Source organism: Phascolarctos cinereus, unplaced genomic scaffold, assembly GCF_003287225.1.
Source record: "Phascolarctos cinereus isolate Bilbo 61053 unplaced genomic scaffold, phaCin_HiC Scaffold_9;HRSCAF=440, whole genome shotgun sequence".
Lineage (NCBI taxonomy): Eukaryota > Metazoa > Chordata > Mammalia > Diprotodontia > Phascolarctidae > Phascolarctos > Phascolarctos cinereus.
This window is the reverse complement of record NW_027556402.1, coordinates 126,029,773-126,046,788: the sequence shown is the minus strand read 5'-3', so window position 1 is coordinate 126,046,788 and position 17,016 is coordinate 126,029,773. Positions and strand designations below refer to the sequence as shown.

At 35.7% G+C, this 17,016-nt stretch overlaps 1 long non-coding RNA gene across 1 annotated transcript; it reads right to left on the bottom strand.

Annotated features, from left to right (window-relative positions):
- Positions 1 to 9,700: 9,700 nt before the first annotated feature.
- On the bottom strand, positions 9,701 to 15,953 carry LOC144455154 (uncharacterized). Its single transcript, XR_013483861.1, has 2 exons — positions 15,679 to 15,953; positions 9,701 to 10,582 (listed from the first exon to the last, which is right to left on the bottom strand). It is a non-coding gene; the product is annotated as an uncharacterized LOC144455154 (long non-coding RNA).
- Positions 15,954 to 17,016: the final 1,063 nt, after the last annotated feature.

The following is a 17,016-nucleotide window of genomic DNA, read 5'->3' as shown; positions in this document are numbered from 1 at the left end:
GTTCAATTTGGTCTCAAACATTTACTAGCTGTGTGACCTTGCACAAGTCATTTAATTCTGTTTGCCTCAGTTCCTCATCTGTAAAATAAGCTGGAGAAGGAAATGGCAAACCACTCCAGTACCTTTGCCAAGAAAACCCCAAATGGGGTCACAAAGAGTCAGCCACTACTGAAATATTTGAATGACAACAATTGGGCTGTTATAGTTTCATATATGCTATATGACAGATATACATCATTTTCTCATCATACATGACAATTTTTTGCCTTAGTTCAGGAATGACAAACATTGCTGCTATTAGTTTGCAGGTACTTTACATATATCCCAACCTCCATATTAGGAAGCTAATTGGCATAGAGGATAGAATACCAGACTTGGAGTCAAAAAGACCTAAGTCCAAATCCATCCTCTGACTAGCTATGAGACCCTGAGTAAGTCATTAAACTTATCTTTACCTTAGTTTCATCAATTATAAAATGGAGATAATAATGACACCTACCTCACAGTGTTATTGTAAGGATCTCATGAGTTAATATTTATAAAGAACTTAGCATGGTACCTAACCCATACTAAGTGTTTAATAAACACTTGTTTCCTACATCCTTCCATTAAGTCCTTGGGTTACCTGAAATTTGATCAGTTTAATAAGTTATCTATCTGACAATATATTAATATCTGTTAATGTCTGTAACAATAATAATAATAATAATAATAATAATAATAATAATAATAATTTGTCATTTAAAGTTATTATGGACAAAGAGGAGGTCTATTTCTTAATATGTTCCTTTAATATGTTTAATGTTAATAAAGCACTATGTACCCTGTTAGGGGAAAGCTTCCTTGTGTTGTAGAAGGGGAACTGAATTCAAGGTCAGAAGATTGAAATTTCAGTCCTATCTCTGCCACTTATTTATTACCTAAGTAGCCTTTAACAAGTCATTTAGTCTCCATCAATTTCAGTTTTCTTATCTGTACAATGATGGGCTTGAACTAGATGAACTTGAAGGCCCCTTCAGTACTTTTGTAGATATATAATACTATTGACACATTGCTGATCATAGTCTCTCCATGTCTTCTATTCTGGGCAATCCTTGAAGAATTAAATTATTTAATGATGTAGAGATGAGGATTTATTGATGTGCCATCTTTCATAATCTCCTCCACAGGTAAAGGTTGGGTCACTGAGAAGATTATAATTTAGACGAGGAAGAATATTTAATAAGCTACTCTGGACAGAAGATATGCTCCAGGTTGCCAACCCAATTTCCCTGTCATCAGGGAAAAAAAGCATATTTATGCATGAGATATAATTATTCATCTTATAATGCCATATGATAGAGTTCTGCAAGGAATTACTTTACCTATTCATAAACCCAGTCACATAAAGTTAAAAGTAGCTGCATTGTGTCTAATTTGGAACCAGTGGCTAGCTAGGTCAAAGTGCCAGCATTGTATCTGGCCTAAGAGCCAGCTAAACACTGCCTGTAGAGACCTTTGTTACTCACAAATAAAAGCACCACAAAAAATTCCACATCCCACTTGAAGCAGGAGACTAAAAAGGCAAAGGAAACAGATTTACTCTCTACAGAGGCCAATTAGTTTTTATTGTTTCCACTGTTCATACTGAGTATTTACCTATGACTAGTCACAATTTATACATATATCATTCATTTATTCATTCAGCATATTAATTGAGTATTAATGTTATGTAAGATTTTATGCTAGTAATCTGACTTCCCAGCTATGATTCTGATTTTCTGGAATTCAACATCACATCTTAGCTTCAGTTTCACTAAGAACTTCCCTCAGTACCTAGACCCTCCTCCTGTGACATCTATAATTTCCTGTGGCCTTCTCACCTTGGAACAATTCTCCTCCATAATGACCCCTCTCCCATTGGTGAATTCCTTTTGGGACTCCCATTTTGAGGAAGAGGGCAGGCTAGCCAACCTTCATTCCCTTTTCAATTCTGATTCTGACTTTTAAATATCAACTCCATGCCAAAGCATGGGTACATTCAGTTCTCATATCTGAACCTCCTCCTCTTTTGATCTCCCTTTCTTGTGTTTTCTTCCACTATTAGAATGTAAACTCCTTGAGGGAAAGGATTGTGTTTTCTTATTTGTATTTATAGTCACAATACTTAGCATGTATTGTAAAAAAATAAACATTTAAAAAATGTTTATTGCTTTTCCTCAAATTACAGAATCACAAAATCTTAAAACTTAAAAAGACTTTTGAGGTCATGTTCTATAAGATATATCTGAACAAGACTTTCACTCTATAAAACTTTAATATTTTATAGAATTTATTTTTATAAAATCATCATCTAGCCTATACACCAAACCTTCTAATGAAGAGAAACTTATTACTTTCAAAGGCATCTAATTCTCCTTTGCAACAATTCTAATTGTTATTAAGATTTTCTTGAAATTAGGCCACAATATGCTGCTCTGAATTGTCTAACCATTTCTCATGTACATTGTTTTCTCTTCCCTGTCCTAAACTTAGCTAGTTCCTTTAATCAGTACTCAGCAGGCAAAGTCATAAGGCCTCTCAACATCTTATACATCCTTTTCTGAACACATTGCAACTTCTTTTTTAAAAATGTGTTATGGAATCCAATTCTCTTACAGTGATTGCCTGTCATTCATTACTGCCTCATGTATTCTAAACACTAAGCACCTCTACACATAGAAAGGTGAGAAAAGTGGGGGACAGAATGGGAGAGGAAATATTAAAAGGATTTATAGATTAAGATTTATGGAGGTAAGACAATTGGGGTTAAGTGACTCGCCCAGAATCACACAGCTAATGAGTGCTATGTGTCTGAGGTCATAGTTAAACTCAGGTCCTCCTGACTCCAGGCTGGTGCTCTATCTACTGTGCCACCTAGCTGCCCCCAGAAGCAAACACTTTTGAGGAGGGACAAGGTAAAAGGAGAGAACAGAATAAATAGGGGAGTGGAATAGAATGAAGGGAAATATAGTCAGTTTTTCACAACCTGGCTATTACTGAAGTGTTTTGCATGACTACACAGGTATAACCTTGAATCGTGTTGCTTGCCTTCTCAGTGAAGGTGGGTGGGGAGGGAGGAAGTGAGAGAATTTTGAACCCAAAGTTTCAAAAACAAATGTTAAAGATTGTTTTTACATGCAACTGGGAAAGAAGATATACAGTCAATGGGAATCTATCTTGTCCTACATAAAAATAGAAGGGGGTGGAGATAAGAGAAGGAGGGTGATAGAAGGAAGGGCAGATTAGTGGAAAAGGTATTCAGAATGCATGCCATCTTGGGATGAGAGGAGGGGGAGATGGGGAGAAAATTTGAAACTCAAGATCTTGTGGAAGTGAATGTTGAAAACTAAAAATAAATTAATTTTTAAAAAGAAAGATGTGATAAATAGAAGTATGTATAAAACAATTTTACATACACACACATACCCCCCTTTTTTTTTTCTAATGGTAGCCATCTCTAGGGTGGGGAGAGGAGGGAAGAAAAAAGGGAAAAAAGAAATGTACATGATAATTTATTATATATTTAAAAGGAAAAGCAGTTGTACATAATAAATCTGCAGTTTCTTGTGCAATCATCTTTTTATTATACTATTATGGAAATGCTTGTTTTACTCCATAAATTAAAAATAAAATAAGTTTTAAAAACCCAAAATAAAAATAAAATTATGGACATTATACACCTCTTAATACAGTCTGAGAATACATTAACTTTTGAAGTCATCACATCATACCATAGACTCATTTAAAACATGTGATTCACTTTTATTTTCAACAGAAACTGTAGTGTAATTAAATGTCTCCCCATTCTGTTGTGAAGCAGCTTTTCATTTTTTTAAGCCACATAAGGCTTTATACTTCTCTTTAAAAATCTGACATTGAATCCTCAAATTCAAGCCATTGGCCAAGCCTAGGTGGATATGTTTGCATCCTCACCATCATCTAATGTGTGAGAGATTCCTTCCAGCTCAGTACTTTCCCCAAATTTGCTAAGCCTCTCACTTGTATAAGACAGAACAAGAAATCCTGGAATACTAGAGTGCCATATGTTAAAAGAAAGACCAGAGGAGAGTGCAAATAATTAAATGAAAGTCTTTAAATCTTTAGGGGAGAGAAGACAAACTTACTGCATATGTCCGCAATGAATAAGTCAATAATAAATATCTATTTATTTGATATATACTTAAATATAAGCTTTAATTGAACTGAGAGGAATGGAGCTGACAACACATCATAATGACTATGATTACAATAAAGTGTGAATCCCGCAAAATTGTATACTTTTCTCCCTTGCAACCTCTACCATTGACATTGAACAATGGAGTACATTAATTTGAATGACTCATGATATTAACAAAATGACTATATTTTAGCAAAGTTTAGAGTAATGTGACAGGAATATTGGTTAATTTAATCAATCATTTGAATGATTAGTATTCCTGATATTTAACTAATAGCCTTTGTTCACATCCTCCCTTTCCCAACTGGAATAGATTCTCCTCCTCAACCCTCCATCTTTCGAAAAACTCATTTCCTTCAGTGTAGGTGTTAATCCTCATGAAATGTTTCTTCTTTGCAAATGGAGTCTCTCCCTACTTAACATTCTTCTATTACTTTACCTGAATTTTTTTTATTTTGTACTTTGTACTTTTATTGTATTTTTTTTTCTTTGTGTTATAGCTATTTGGTTGCATGTATTTCTCTGTATTAGAATATATATGACTTGAGAACAGGATTTATATTAAATCTAATTGTGTATTCAAAGCCCAGCACAGTAGATTGCACATATCAGGCACTTAATAAATGTTTGCTGTATTAAATGGAACAGATAGGTTACCATTGTTCCCCACTTACTCTAGAAAGCATATAATAATAAAATCAGATGAAGCTAAAAAGAAGGATGTGAGCATCGTGGGAGATTATGCTTCCTTTAGGTATCAATGGCCCTGGAACTTTTCAAAATAAAATATCCAAGAACACATTTTCTTTATCCTTTGTGGGAAATTATGTGACATAGCAAAATATTCTAAGCAGCCTCACTCCCGTGGTGATCTTTGCTCATATAATGGCTCAAAATAATAGTTATACAATTGCCTTTTTTTCTAATATCTATTTAATGTATTTTTCAATGTATATGGAAAGCAATCACGTTTTTAGCTTCTGTAATAAAAATCTGACCTGCAACCTTTCCATATTATGAAAAAGGAAATATTTTCAAGACTTTGAAAATGTTTATTATATTTGAAAAAATGCACATAAGCTGCAGACACTATATAAGATATAATGAAAATTTTATTTTTGACCACACAAATGGTGCCTATTATTTTTGCTCTTGTTACTTAAAACATAAATGCATGCATATTCTTTTCCGAGATTATCAGATTTTAACAACTTGGATCAACTAAAAGGCTAACATTATGTTGGAAAGCAACAACACAAAATCTATTAATTTTCAAAGAAAACTCCAGTTAGTTCATTTTGCTACCCAACTCTTTAACTTAGTCTTTACCAGTTCACAAAACCAAGTGGGCTCATAAGCATAATTGTGATATACATAAGCAAACACTTAAGAATTATATACCAACAAATTTACCAAATGCACGTATAACACCATAAAATTTAGAGTAGGATGGGATTCTAAATATCCTGTTCTAAATATCCAAATTCTTGATTTTACAGATGAGGAAATTTTGAATAGCTTACAGCTTTCCCTCTCACAGTATGTTGTATTTAACTACCTTGCATATATTTCTATTTATAAATTTGTGTTTTTGCAATGCATGTTTTATATAGATTTGTTGTCTCATCCATTGGAATATAAGCTAACTGTGAGTAGGCATTGATTCATTTTTTTTGTTCTCATATTGCCAGTACCTACCACAGTATTTGGCACATAGTAGGTGCTTAGTAAATACTTGCATGTTAATTACTTCAATGCTACATCATTTTAACTTCTATTTTATAAGTTAACTGATAATACCTGAGATAAACATTTTCTCTCTCTCTCTCTCTCACACACACACACACACAAGATTTTAGAGGGAGAAAAAGATGTTGCATACGCAAATTTCTAGGAGCAATGAGGGATGTATGTATGTATGCATATGTGTATCTATGTGTGTAAAAGTATGTGCATATATACATATACATACATATATAGTAGACATATAATAACGATAACTTTCTCTATGGTGTCTTAAAGATTATAAAGTATTTTCTATGCAATATGTCAGTGATATTCATAACAATGCAGAGAAGTTAGTGTTGTTGCCATTCCTGCTTTATAGGAGTGGTAACTGAGGCTTAGAGTGATTAAGCAGATCATCCAAGGTCAGTAGACCTAATAACTATATGATGCAAGATTGGAATATTAGTCTTCTTAACTCCAAGTCCAGTGCAATGTGCACTATGCCAGAATGCTTCTACAGATGCTCTTAGATCTGGGTATAGGGGTATGGAAAAGGCATATCTATCCTGACTATTTGGCAAATATATGACAGGATTGTGGAATCATCCTCGAGAATAGAATCCATGTTGTCACATACATGATATGGAGAAGAAAATCAAGTCAAGTAATAATAGTTATTCACCACTTGTCCCATGTTATGTGCTTATGCACTTTAAATATGAAGACCAAGGTCTCAAATGCATTCCCCATAAAAAAATAACATGTTTAATCAAACTAAGCAAGAGCTAAAGAAAAACTGCTCACTTTTGGAGTTTTTAATCCACTTTGAAATTCACTAAATTTTTCTTGTAGAAATATTTGAAAACAGGAGAATTGGAGCAATTATCTAAAAAATGCAGTGCACGTGTCTTGAAATACTCAAAACAGATTTCCTATCACACCAAGAGAAGGAATCGGGTTTGTTCATATCTATGGAACAATCAATATGAGTTCTCATCTGGTTAAATAAAGTATGTGAGCATAGCATCTTGTCATTTACTTTTACTGGGGATGGCTAATTATTGAGGTTTATGCCCTTCCTTACAAACAACATAAATACTATACAATTGAGTGAGGGAAAATAAAAAATTATGAATGCACCAGCTTATATTTTCCTTCCCTTTTCTAATAATTAGAGCTGATCTAAAATTTTGAGGTAATAATTAGTGCTTATCTAAAATTTAGCTCATTGAATACTACCTCATTCCTTCAGTGGAGTTCTTTCACAGTTGGATGGCCATTTGTTAAGCATTTTGTAGAGGAAATCTTGATCAGACCTCATTTGAGGCCAGATGGCCTCTAAGGTTCCTTTCTACTCAGAAATTGTATGGTTGTGGTGTTATTTTGACTTGAGCTTTTAGGGAAAGACACCTCTTGTTATTCTATTTACTTACCTACTTACTTATGTACACAGCCCTGTTTTTATTGAAGTGAATATATATATATATATATGTGTGTGTGTGTGTGTGTGCGTGTGTGTATATATATATATACGTATACATATATATGTGTGTGTGTATATATATATATGTGTGTGTGTGTATATATATATATATATGTGTGTGTGTGTATATATATGTGTGTGTGTGTGTATATATATGTGTGTGTGTGTGTATATATATGTGTGTGTGTGTATATGTGTGTGTGTGTGTGTGTGTATATATATGTGTGTGTGTGTGTGTGTATATATATATATGTGTGTGTGTATGTATATATGTATATGTGTGTGTGTATATATATGTGTGTGTGTTATATGTGTATGTGTATATATATGTGTGTATATATATGTGTGTATATATATATGTGTGTGTATATATATGTGTGTGTATATATATGTGTATATATATATATATATGGCTAAACTGGAATGGCATGTCTTTGAAACATATTAAGCAGGCAGTGCTAAGTCTATAAAAAGCACAATTTATTAAAGGAACAATCTGCAGGCAGTGGTGAAATAAATCTTTATACAGCAAGGAAAACTCTTAGTGTACTTCACAAAATAATTAAACTCTATCATGATGTCATCAAGTAGATGGTCAAATTGTCTTTTTTTCTTATTTAATTCTTGTGATTTGGGTATGAGGGCATAGATTTTTAAATTTACATGAATAAGAAAATGAGTTTGTGTTTTCCATTACTGAAATTGTCTTGTATAGTTTTATAAGGGGCTATTTTTTTTTCCAGATTTTTTTTTCATGTTATCACTTTTTACAAAAACAAATCGAAAAATGTTACCTCACCATAATGAGCTACAAAGCATTTGGAAATCAAAAACTCAACATTTAGCAAATACAAACATTCATTTTATACTAATGTTTCCTATGTAATAATAAAATAATTTTAAATGATATTTTATCAAATTTAATATTTATAATAAGTAGAGCTAACAGTGGTGAGCTAAAATAGGCAAGTATATTATATGTCTGGTTAGACATATAGTTTTTGAAAATAAAAGAGATCTTAGTGACCCACACTCTATGTTGGCATTAAAAGGAGATGAGAACAGACATCATTTGTCAGGTACATTTAAGGCAAGATGTCTGTAAAACATCTTGAAGAATTGTAGTGAAAGAGAATTCACTACCTCCTACTGCCCATTCTTCTTATGGTTGGTTCTATTAGGGAAGTTTTGTTTTCTTTTGTTTTGTTTACATGATATTAAGCCAAAGTTTACCTCTTTGAAACTTTGACTTATTATTTCTGGTTCTAGCTTCTAAGGTAAAATGAGATAAGTTTACTATATACCACATGAAGGACCTTCAAATACCTGGAGACAGTTACCATGTTCCACCTGAGTCTTTTCCCAAGTCTAAGCATTTCAGTCTCTTTCAGTCTTTCCTGATAAGACACAGATTCAATGCCTTTTATCATCTTCATTTCAAAGTTCTGGACACTTCTCCATTTTTTAATGTCCTTCCACACTATGGCGTCTACAAGTAAACACAGTACATATAATCGGTCTGACCACTGTAAAGTAATTAATAAGAAGGAGGGGGAGGAGGAGAAGGGGGAAGGGAGAGGAGAAGGAGGATGGGGAGGAGGAGAAGGTGGGGAAGGAGGAGAATGGGGAGGGGGAGGGGGAAGGGGAGGAGAAGAAGAAAAAGAAGAAGAAGAAGAAATAAGTAGTATAAGTAATAACAGATAATAGAATTGAATAACATATTTTCCCATTCTAAAGAGAAGGTTCTGAAAGGCTTTGTATGTGGGAAGGTGGTAAGGAAGGAACTCCAGTGGATAAGACCTTTAAGTTTGGTCCTTCACCTCTAATGCAAATCTTTGAGGCATCAAAGAAGGTGCAGGAGTTGTGAAATTGTTAGTCTGGGCAAAATTCTAGAAGAAAAAAAAATAACTCAAATGGTCCTTTAGAACAACTCAGTCATGGGGCATCTAGGTGGCACAGCAGATACAGCACCAACCGTGAAGTTAAGAGGATCTGAGTTCAAATCTGGATTCAGACCAAACACTTGACACTTACTAGCTGAGTGACCTTGGGCAAGTCACTTAACCCCAATTGCCAAAAAAAAAAAATGAACAACTCAATCTTATGAAAGAAGGAATAAGAGAAGGAAGGAAGGGGGAGAGAGAGAGACAGAGAGAGAGGGAAGAAGATACCCCAGGAAGAAATTTCAGAGAATACTAGACAAGGAATGCCAGGAGCGCCTGCATCCCCGGCTGTGGTATGATGCCGGCAGAGTGTGAAGAGAGAAAGAAACACGGGCCAGGTGAGAGCAGTGAAGAACAAACTCTGTTTATTGATCTGAGGGCTCAGGCTTATATAGTACTGGATCAAGCAATAGTAACATTGTTATTCATGAAAAGTACAAATCTAATTAGGTGATTTCCTTACTTCCTTGTACCTTGTCTGTTACATTCTTTCCTGCGTCCTGTCCTGTACCCCATCCGTTTCCTCCCTTCCTGCATCCTGTTTTCAAGAGACAGAACAGGGGGGTGGTGAGCCGACATCCTGAGTTTCACAGCTGTCAGGCTTAGTACAAGCTGCAGGTAAGACCCGGGCTGGCCTAAGCCTTCCAACTCCCCAAAGCCGGCCCTCTACATCTCCCCCTTTCTTCTGTTCTAGCTTGAGAACGTGGGATGCACATCAGGAGAAAACTCAAGAGTAACAAGAATAGTACAAAATGCAACAGCAACCTTGAAATATTCTGGAAAGTGTTAAGTTGCTTGATATAGTACAATAGCTTATAAACAATATCTTGAGGATCAATACCATCCATGTTATATTTTTGGAATGCCAAGCGCCCTGAAACTTATTCAATATTTGATCAGAAGTTACATTGGTAGTATTAGAAAGCAAATGGGGAGTTACACAAACAAAAGTATAGTGGTCAAGTTACAGGTTTAACCCAAGGTGAGGTAAGGCATATAAGTCCAATGTAATCATGACTCCATCATGGAGCCATCTGCGACAGTCATCATTGCAAAAAAGGACAGTCAACATCTTATTATTGGCTCTTCATCTTCTCGGTCTCGCCTTCCTCCTCTGCTTGTCTCTCCGACCAGTTTTTCCTTTGATGCTCAGGGTCTCTATCCCTCTGGTCAGTATGCTGACAGGTACGGATGTTCCTCTGGGAACCCAGACTGGTTCTCCTGCATGTTCTGGAAAAACACAAGCATAACCTCGACCTCAGGTTAGTAATTTTACTGGACCATCCCAATTACCCGTCTTTGGATCCTTCCACATTACTGTGACATCTGGTTGCTCATCTAACAACCTGTTCTTTTGCCCTGCAAAATGTTTTTGTGCAGGAGTACGTCCCTGATCATCTAGTGTCAAAAAATTTATGGTATATATTACCTGATCCAATCTCCTTCTTACCCTATTTTCTATTCCCTCTTTTTTCTGTTTATCAAGGAGGATTTTAATATCCTTGTTGCGCCTTTCAACAATGGCTTGTCCAGTAGGATTGTACGGGATGCCAGTAGAATGAGTGATATTATAGATGAGAGAAAATTGTGCAAAATTCCTGCTAGTACAGGCGGGAGCATTGTCAGTCTTGAGGTATCTTGGAATACCAAGAATACTAAAGCAAAACAATAAATGATCAATGACATGGGTAGCAGCCTCCCCTGTATGGGGGGTAGCCATAGTAAACCCAGAGAAGGTATCTACAGTTACATGTATATAGTGAAGACGCCCAAAAGATAGATAATCTGCCATATGTCTAATGGACGAAGGCCTCTCGGATTAGTGGAGGTGATACGTGGAGAGGGAAGATAGGGGACACATTTTGTACATGATTTCACAACATTCCGCGCTTGTTCTCGTGTGATATGGAATTGTCTCTTTAACATATTAGCAGATTGATGGAAATGTTCATGGGATTGTTGAGCTTCGAGTAGGGAAAAGGAAAAGGTAATTATTGTATCTGCTATGGAGTTGCCTTCTATTATAGGACCTGGGAGAGAAGTATGAGCAGGAACATGCATGCAAAAAAGAGAATGGGTACATTCTCTTATTGTATTTTGTAATTCGTGAAAAAGCTGAAAAATAGAGAGGTTAGTGGAGTATTTTAACTGTGCAGTTTCTATGGAGTTAATTACATAAACAGCATACTTGCTATCAGAGACAATATTGAGAGGACAATTGTATTGCTTTATAACTTCAATAATTGCAAAAATCTCATTTTGTTGAGTAGACTGGAATGGAGTATTAATAATCCTTTTAATGTCAGGAGGGCAGTAATAAGCCGCGGTGCCATTCTTAGTGGCATCAGTAAAGACAGTTAATGCCTTGGGCAATGGCTGATTTTGTACAATCTGAGGGAATATCCACTTATAAGGTGTCATGAATTGAAAGATTTTTTGTGTAAAAACGTTATCCATACACCCTTGATATATTGATACCACCTGCCAGGAAGGGTCATTACTTACCAACATGTCAATCTGCTCCTGAGTATATGGTTGGTGGATCACCTGAGGAAGGTGTCCACTGATGGCGAGTGCTCTTTTTAGCGCCTTTGATAGAAGTTGCGCTACAAGCTGTGCATAAGGGGTTACAGACCTTTTGGTTTGGAATGGCAGGAATACCCACTCTAAGATCCCTGCTTGCTGATGTATGGCTCCAAAAGGAATCTCTGGAGTTGGCAGGATGGTTATTTCAATAAGAAGACCCTTTTCTATTCTTTGGGTTCTACATTGTTCAATTGCAGATTCCACCCTTTGAAGTTGTATATCTGCTTCTGGAGTTAATTGTCTTGGGGAATTAAGATTAGGATCTCCTCGGAGTATCTTAAAAAGTTCCCCTAGCTCATGAGTTCCTATTCCCAAATGAGGTCGAAGCCAACTAACATCTCCCAGTAATTTTTGAAAATCATTCAGGGTTTTTAATTGATCCCTTCTTATTATGACCTTTTGTGGTTTAATTTCTGTCTACTCTACTGTTTGTCCTAAATATGAAAAGGGTGGAGAAAGTTGTATTTTATCTGGTGCTACATCTAATCCTTGATCTTCTAATGCCTTAGTCATAGTCCTCAAAAATGTTTCTAATACTCCAGCATCTGGGTGAGAGCATAAAATATCATCCATATAATGTATAATATAGGCCTGTGGAAAGCGGTCTGTAACTGGTTGGATGACTGCTCCTACAAATTGCTGACAAATGGTGGGACTATTTTTCATCCCTTGGGGGAGAACTTTCCATTGATATCTTATGTGGGGCTCTTAAGTTTATTGAAGGTAATGAAAATGCAAAGTATGGCCTGTCCTCTGGTTGTAGCAGGATAGTATAGAAGCAATCCTTCAGATTCATAAGGGCCATCCTTTCGGTATCATATTGGGAGAGGGCAAGCCTGGTTGAAGGCTGCCCATATCTTGCATTCTATCATTTATGCGTCTAAGATCAGTCAACATTCTCCATTTTCCTGATTTCTTTTTTATAGCAAAAATAGGTGAGTTCCACGGACTATTAGATGGCTCAATATGGCCGGCCTCTAACTGTTCTTTTACTATTTCAGTCAGGGCAGTTAGCTTTTCTTGAGATAGGGGCCACTGTTCCACCCATATGGGAGGTCCCTCCTTCCAAATTATTCGAGGGGTCCTCTGTCTCTTGTCTTTCTCAACAGTGACCCCTAGTGAAAACCCTGCCATATAGATTGTATGGATACCCCCATCTCCTGAAGTATATCTTGCCCCCACTTTTTTTTTTGCACATACTCTTGACACATACATTGTAATTACACTTAAAAAACATGAATCACACATTGATATGAAATAAAGGAATTTTAGAATAAGACTCTCCCTAACATTGTGTAATTGTTCAGTAGAAAAATAGCCAACTAAATATGATTAAGTAATGTTTAGAACAGCATAAATTTAAGTAGCTAAGAAATCAGGTATGTATAGAAATGTGTTTAAGGTTATGCTTCTTGGCAGAAAACACAGAAATAACTAAGTTTCCTATCTGTAGTTAAAAAAAAGATTCCCTAATGGTTTAATTAATAAAAATTATTTTCAACTCTGAAATGTTATTTTAACTACTGACCAGGCTATGACAAATTTATGCTGGATTTATGAGGGGAGTTAGGCAGTAGAACTCTGCAGCAAAGCAAAAGAATTTCTTTAGTTATCTACTGAATTCAAGAGGGTTTTGTTGGGCAAGGGTAAAAATATATTTCTAAATATTCAAAGACAAATAAATGTCCCCTTTACCACTCTTGCTTGTTTAATTTGCTTGCAAATCCTCTCAAAGAACCACCAGGACAAATGAAAGCCTAAAAATATTGCTATTAATATTCTAACAAAGTCAGAATGAAGAATTTTTTAAATCAAAAAGTTCTATCAAAGATATGTTAAAAAGGACTTATGAAGTTATAGCCTTTTATATACTGTAAAATATATTAAGATTTTAGCTATATTATAACTAGTACTAAAGAGCTGATTCAGAAAATTTACAAGCTACGTTTTACTGGAAATTTTAGTATACATACAGTGCATTAGACTGTGTTTAACATACAAACTGCTCATGTCAAATTTCTAAAGCAGAGAGTTTATTTACTCCTACCCTTGAAGTTTCCTCCTCACCTGATTAAGAAAACAAGTTGGTTTGTTTTCTAATTATTGATATAACTTAGCTTCTTAAGTAATTTTCCTCTTTTTTGAATTCCAATGTAATTTTTAAGTTACCTAAATGGTGGTTGTAGATAAAATGATACAAGCTTTATTTTTCTAGAATTACCATAAGATAGAACTCTGGATTTACAAACTGATCTGAAATGAATGGAAGGTTGCAAAGGACATGTATCTACAAAAGCTATAAAATTAAGTATGCTATTTTAGCTCTAACTTCAATAAAACTTTTTTTTATATATATATAAGGCAAATGTCCCATTTTCTTTGATTATTAAAAAGGATCTAAAATGAAATCCCCTTAACCACTGATTTTGGTTAGTCTGCTCATCTGCCATATCACATTTACCTTTGTTTTTTAAAAATACTGTTTGGAAATGTGATGGCTGACAAAAAAATGTTAATATACAATTTTCTTTGAGACTTTTGAAAACCACAAAAATTTCCAATATCATAATGACTTCAAATTCTAACATTTAATGTGAAGTCATCATAACTCTTTGCATGCCACAATGACACACACCTAAGGCCAACTTTTTCAGAATGTACTATAACTTGAATAAAATCAAATAGGGAGATATATATAAAATGGGAAATACAGTGTAGCTTCACATCACAGCTCCTGCTTGTCCAAAAGACATTATGGAGGGAGTAATAAATTCACTTACACACTGACTTTTAAATGTGATCAGCTGCCAATGTCCTGAATATTTATGACATGAGTGTTTTTTAACAAGAACAGGACATCAGCATGGTAACCACTTTTCTAAGTATATTTTCTATACAAAATAATTCCAAGATATAATCATTAAGTTCTCATATAGTACTATTATTTTAAACAATAATCAATAAAGTAGCAAATATGTGAAAATTACAACACCACTAAGACTGAGCACTGCCATTTCCTAGTGTAATCAAAGTTGGTATTAGTACAGTCTTGGCAATGCAATGGTTGGACAATACAGGTATCTTATGCAGAGATTTCAGTAGCAGAATGGCACTTGGTTTGTTCTCAATAGAAATGACAAAGATGCAGTTGACAATTTAAAGAAAGACAATGTTCTTATTTGCATGCTAAAATTCTAGTTGTGTCCCCTGTATTTGAACACTTTCAAATAATATTGTCTGTCTGTCTGCTATGCCTACGAGCTCTGCCCCATATTAGCTAACTGTCTTATAGGACACTACTTAGCCCGCGCGGCTTACTTTCCTTTTAAATCAGAAAAGCTGAAAAGCGGCAGACTCGTTCTGAAGTTTACTTTCGCTTTTGAAGACTCTCAAAAGCCGTAGTCTCGTTTGTCCACCTGTCCGGTTTGCTTTCCCACCTGTGCAGTTTGCTTTCACTTTAAATCTGAGACCCCGAAAAGTGGCAGTCTCGTTCTGATGCTCACTTTCACTTTAAGAGACCCCGATAAGCGGCAGTCTCGTTCTGATGTTCACTTTAAGAGACCCCGATAAGCGGCAGTCTTCTTCTGATGTTCACTTTCACTTTAAGAGACCCCGATAAGCGGCAGTCTGGTTCTGATGTTCACTTTAAGAGACTCCGATAAGCGGCAGTCTGGTTTCTTTTTAATCCCCGTTTAACGTGGTGAAAATAAAAAAACTGTATAGGAAAATTATCGCCCTACCTTGTTAACATCTTCTCTTGACGACCAGAGCTCCTTTTCTAGGGCTGTTGGCCAAACAGTCCACCTTGTCCAGGGCCACTCTGCCGGGGGAAGCCTTCCTTTCAGGTCCCTGTTCAGGCGCCAAATGCTGGGAGCGCCTGCGTCCCCGGCTGTGGTATGATGCTGGCAGAGTGTGAAGAGAGAAAGAAACATGGGCCAGGTGAGAGCAGTGAAGAACAAACTCTGTTCATTGATCTGAGGGCTCAGGCTTATATAGTACTGGATCAAGCAATAGTAACATTATTTTCCATGAAAAGTACAAATCTAATTAAGTGATTTCCTTACTTCCTTGGACCTTGTCTGTTACATTCTTTCCTGCATCCTGTCCTGTACCCCATCCGTTTCCTCCCTTCTTACATCCTGTTTTCAAGAGACAGAACAGGGGGGTGGTGAGCCGACATCCTGAGTTTCACAGCTGTCAGGCTTAGTACAAGCTGCAGGTAAGACCCGGGCTGGCCTAAGCCTTCCAACTCCCCAAAGCCAGCCCTCTACAAAGGAAGCCTAAAGACAAGCAGACCAAGTAGCCTACCAAAACAAACAAAAACACTACCCAACATACTTGGTTCTCCCACATTCTAGGTCATGTGGAAAAGTATATCTATATTTCAGGAGTCTGATATGGGTGAGAATGACTTAGAGAGAATGAATACTAATGGGCATAAAGTGAAGAGATGAGATAAAGTATACTGTTGTCATTTGGCCTCAGATTATGCCAGAAGCCCCAATGAACTGCTGCTCAGAATGTGTCAAGCACTCCTATAAAATGTTTATCTTCAGGGGCTAATTATGCAGTTAGTAGAATCTAAGTGTCTCTTGTATCTCTTCCTTCTCTCTCTTACTTGTCATTTTGGGGATATTTGTTCCTTTGCTGAGACCTCTACCACAGTCTATTGAGATACTTCTTGGTGGCAATGATATAAAGATTTTATGGGGAAAGGAATTGAGACTACTATTGGACTACTATAAATTTGAGACAATAGATTTTATCCTTTTTCCATCAGTATGGCTAAAGAAGAATGCACCGTATCAGCATTTTAGGGGTTAAGGTACAACTATTTTTAATTTAATATACAATACTGGAAAATATATACAGATGTTCAATTTATTTTTTTTCTTTAATCTTCTAATCAGGAAGATGCACATAGATCCCAGCTGTTGTTTATCAAGTCAGCCATCACACCTGTGAGCCACATATTTTTAATCCTATTTCTTGTAGATTGCTGTTTGCTATAAATGTAACTGTCTCTTGCTATGGTGCTTTTCAGTTAATGCCTTACTTTCATTAATGCTTGCCTTTGG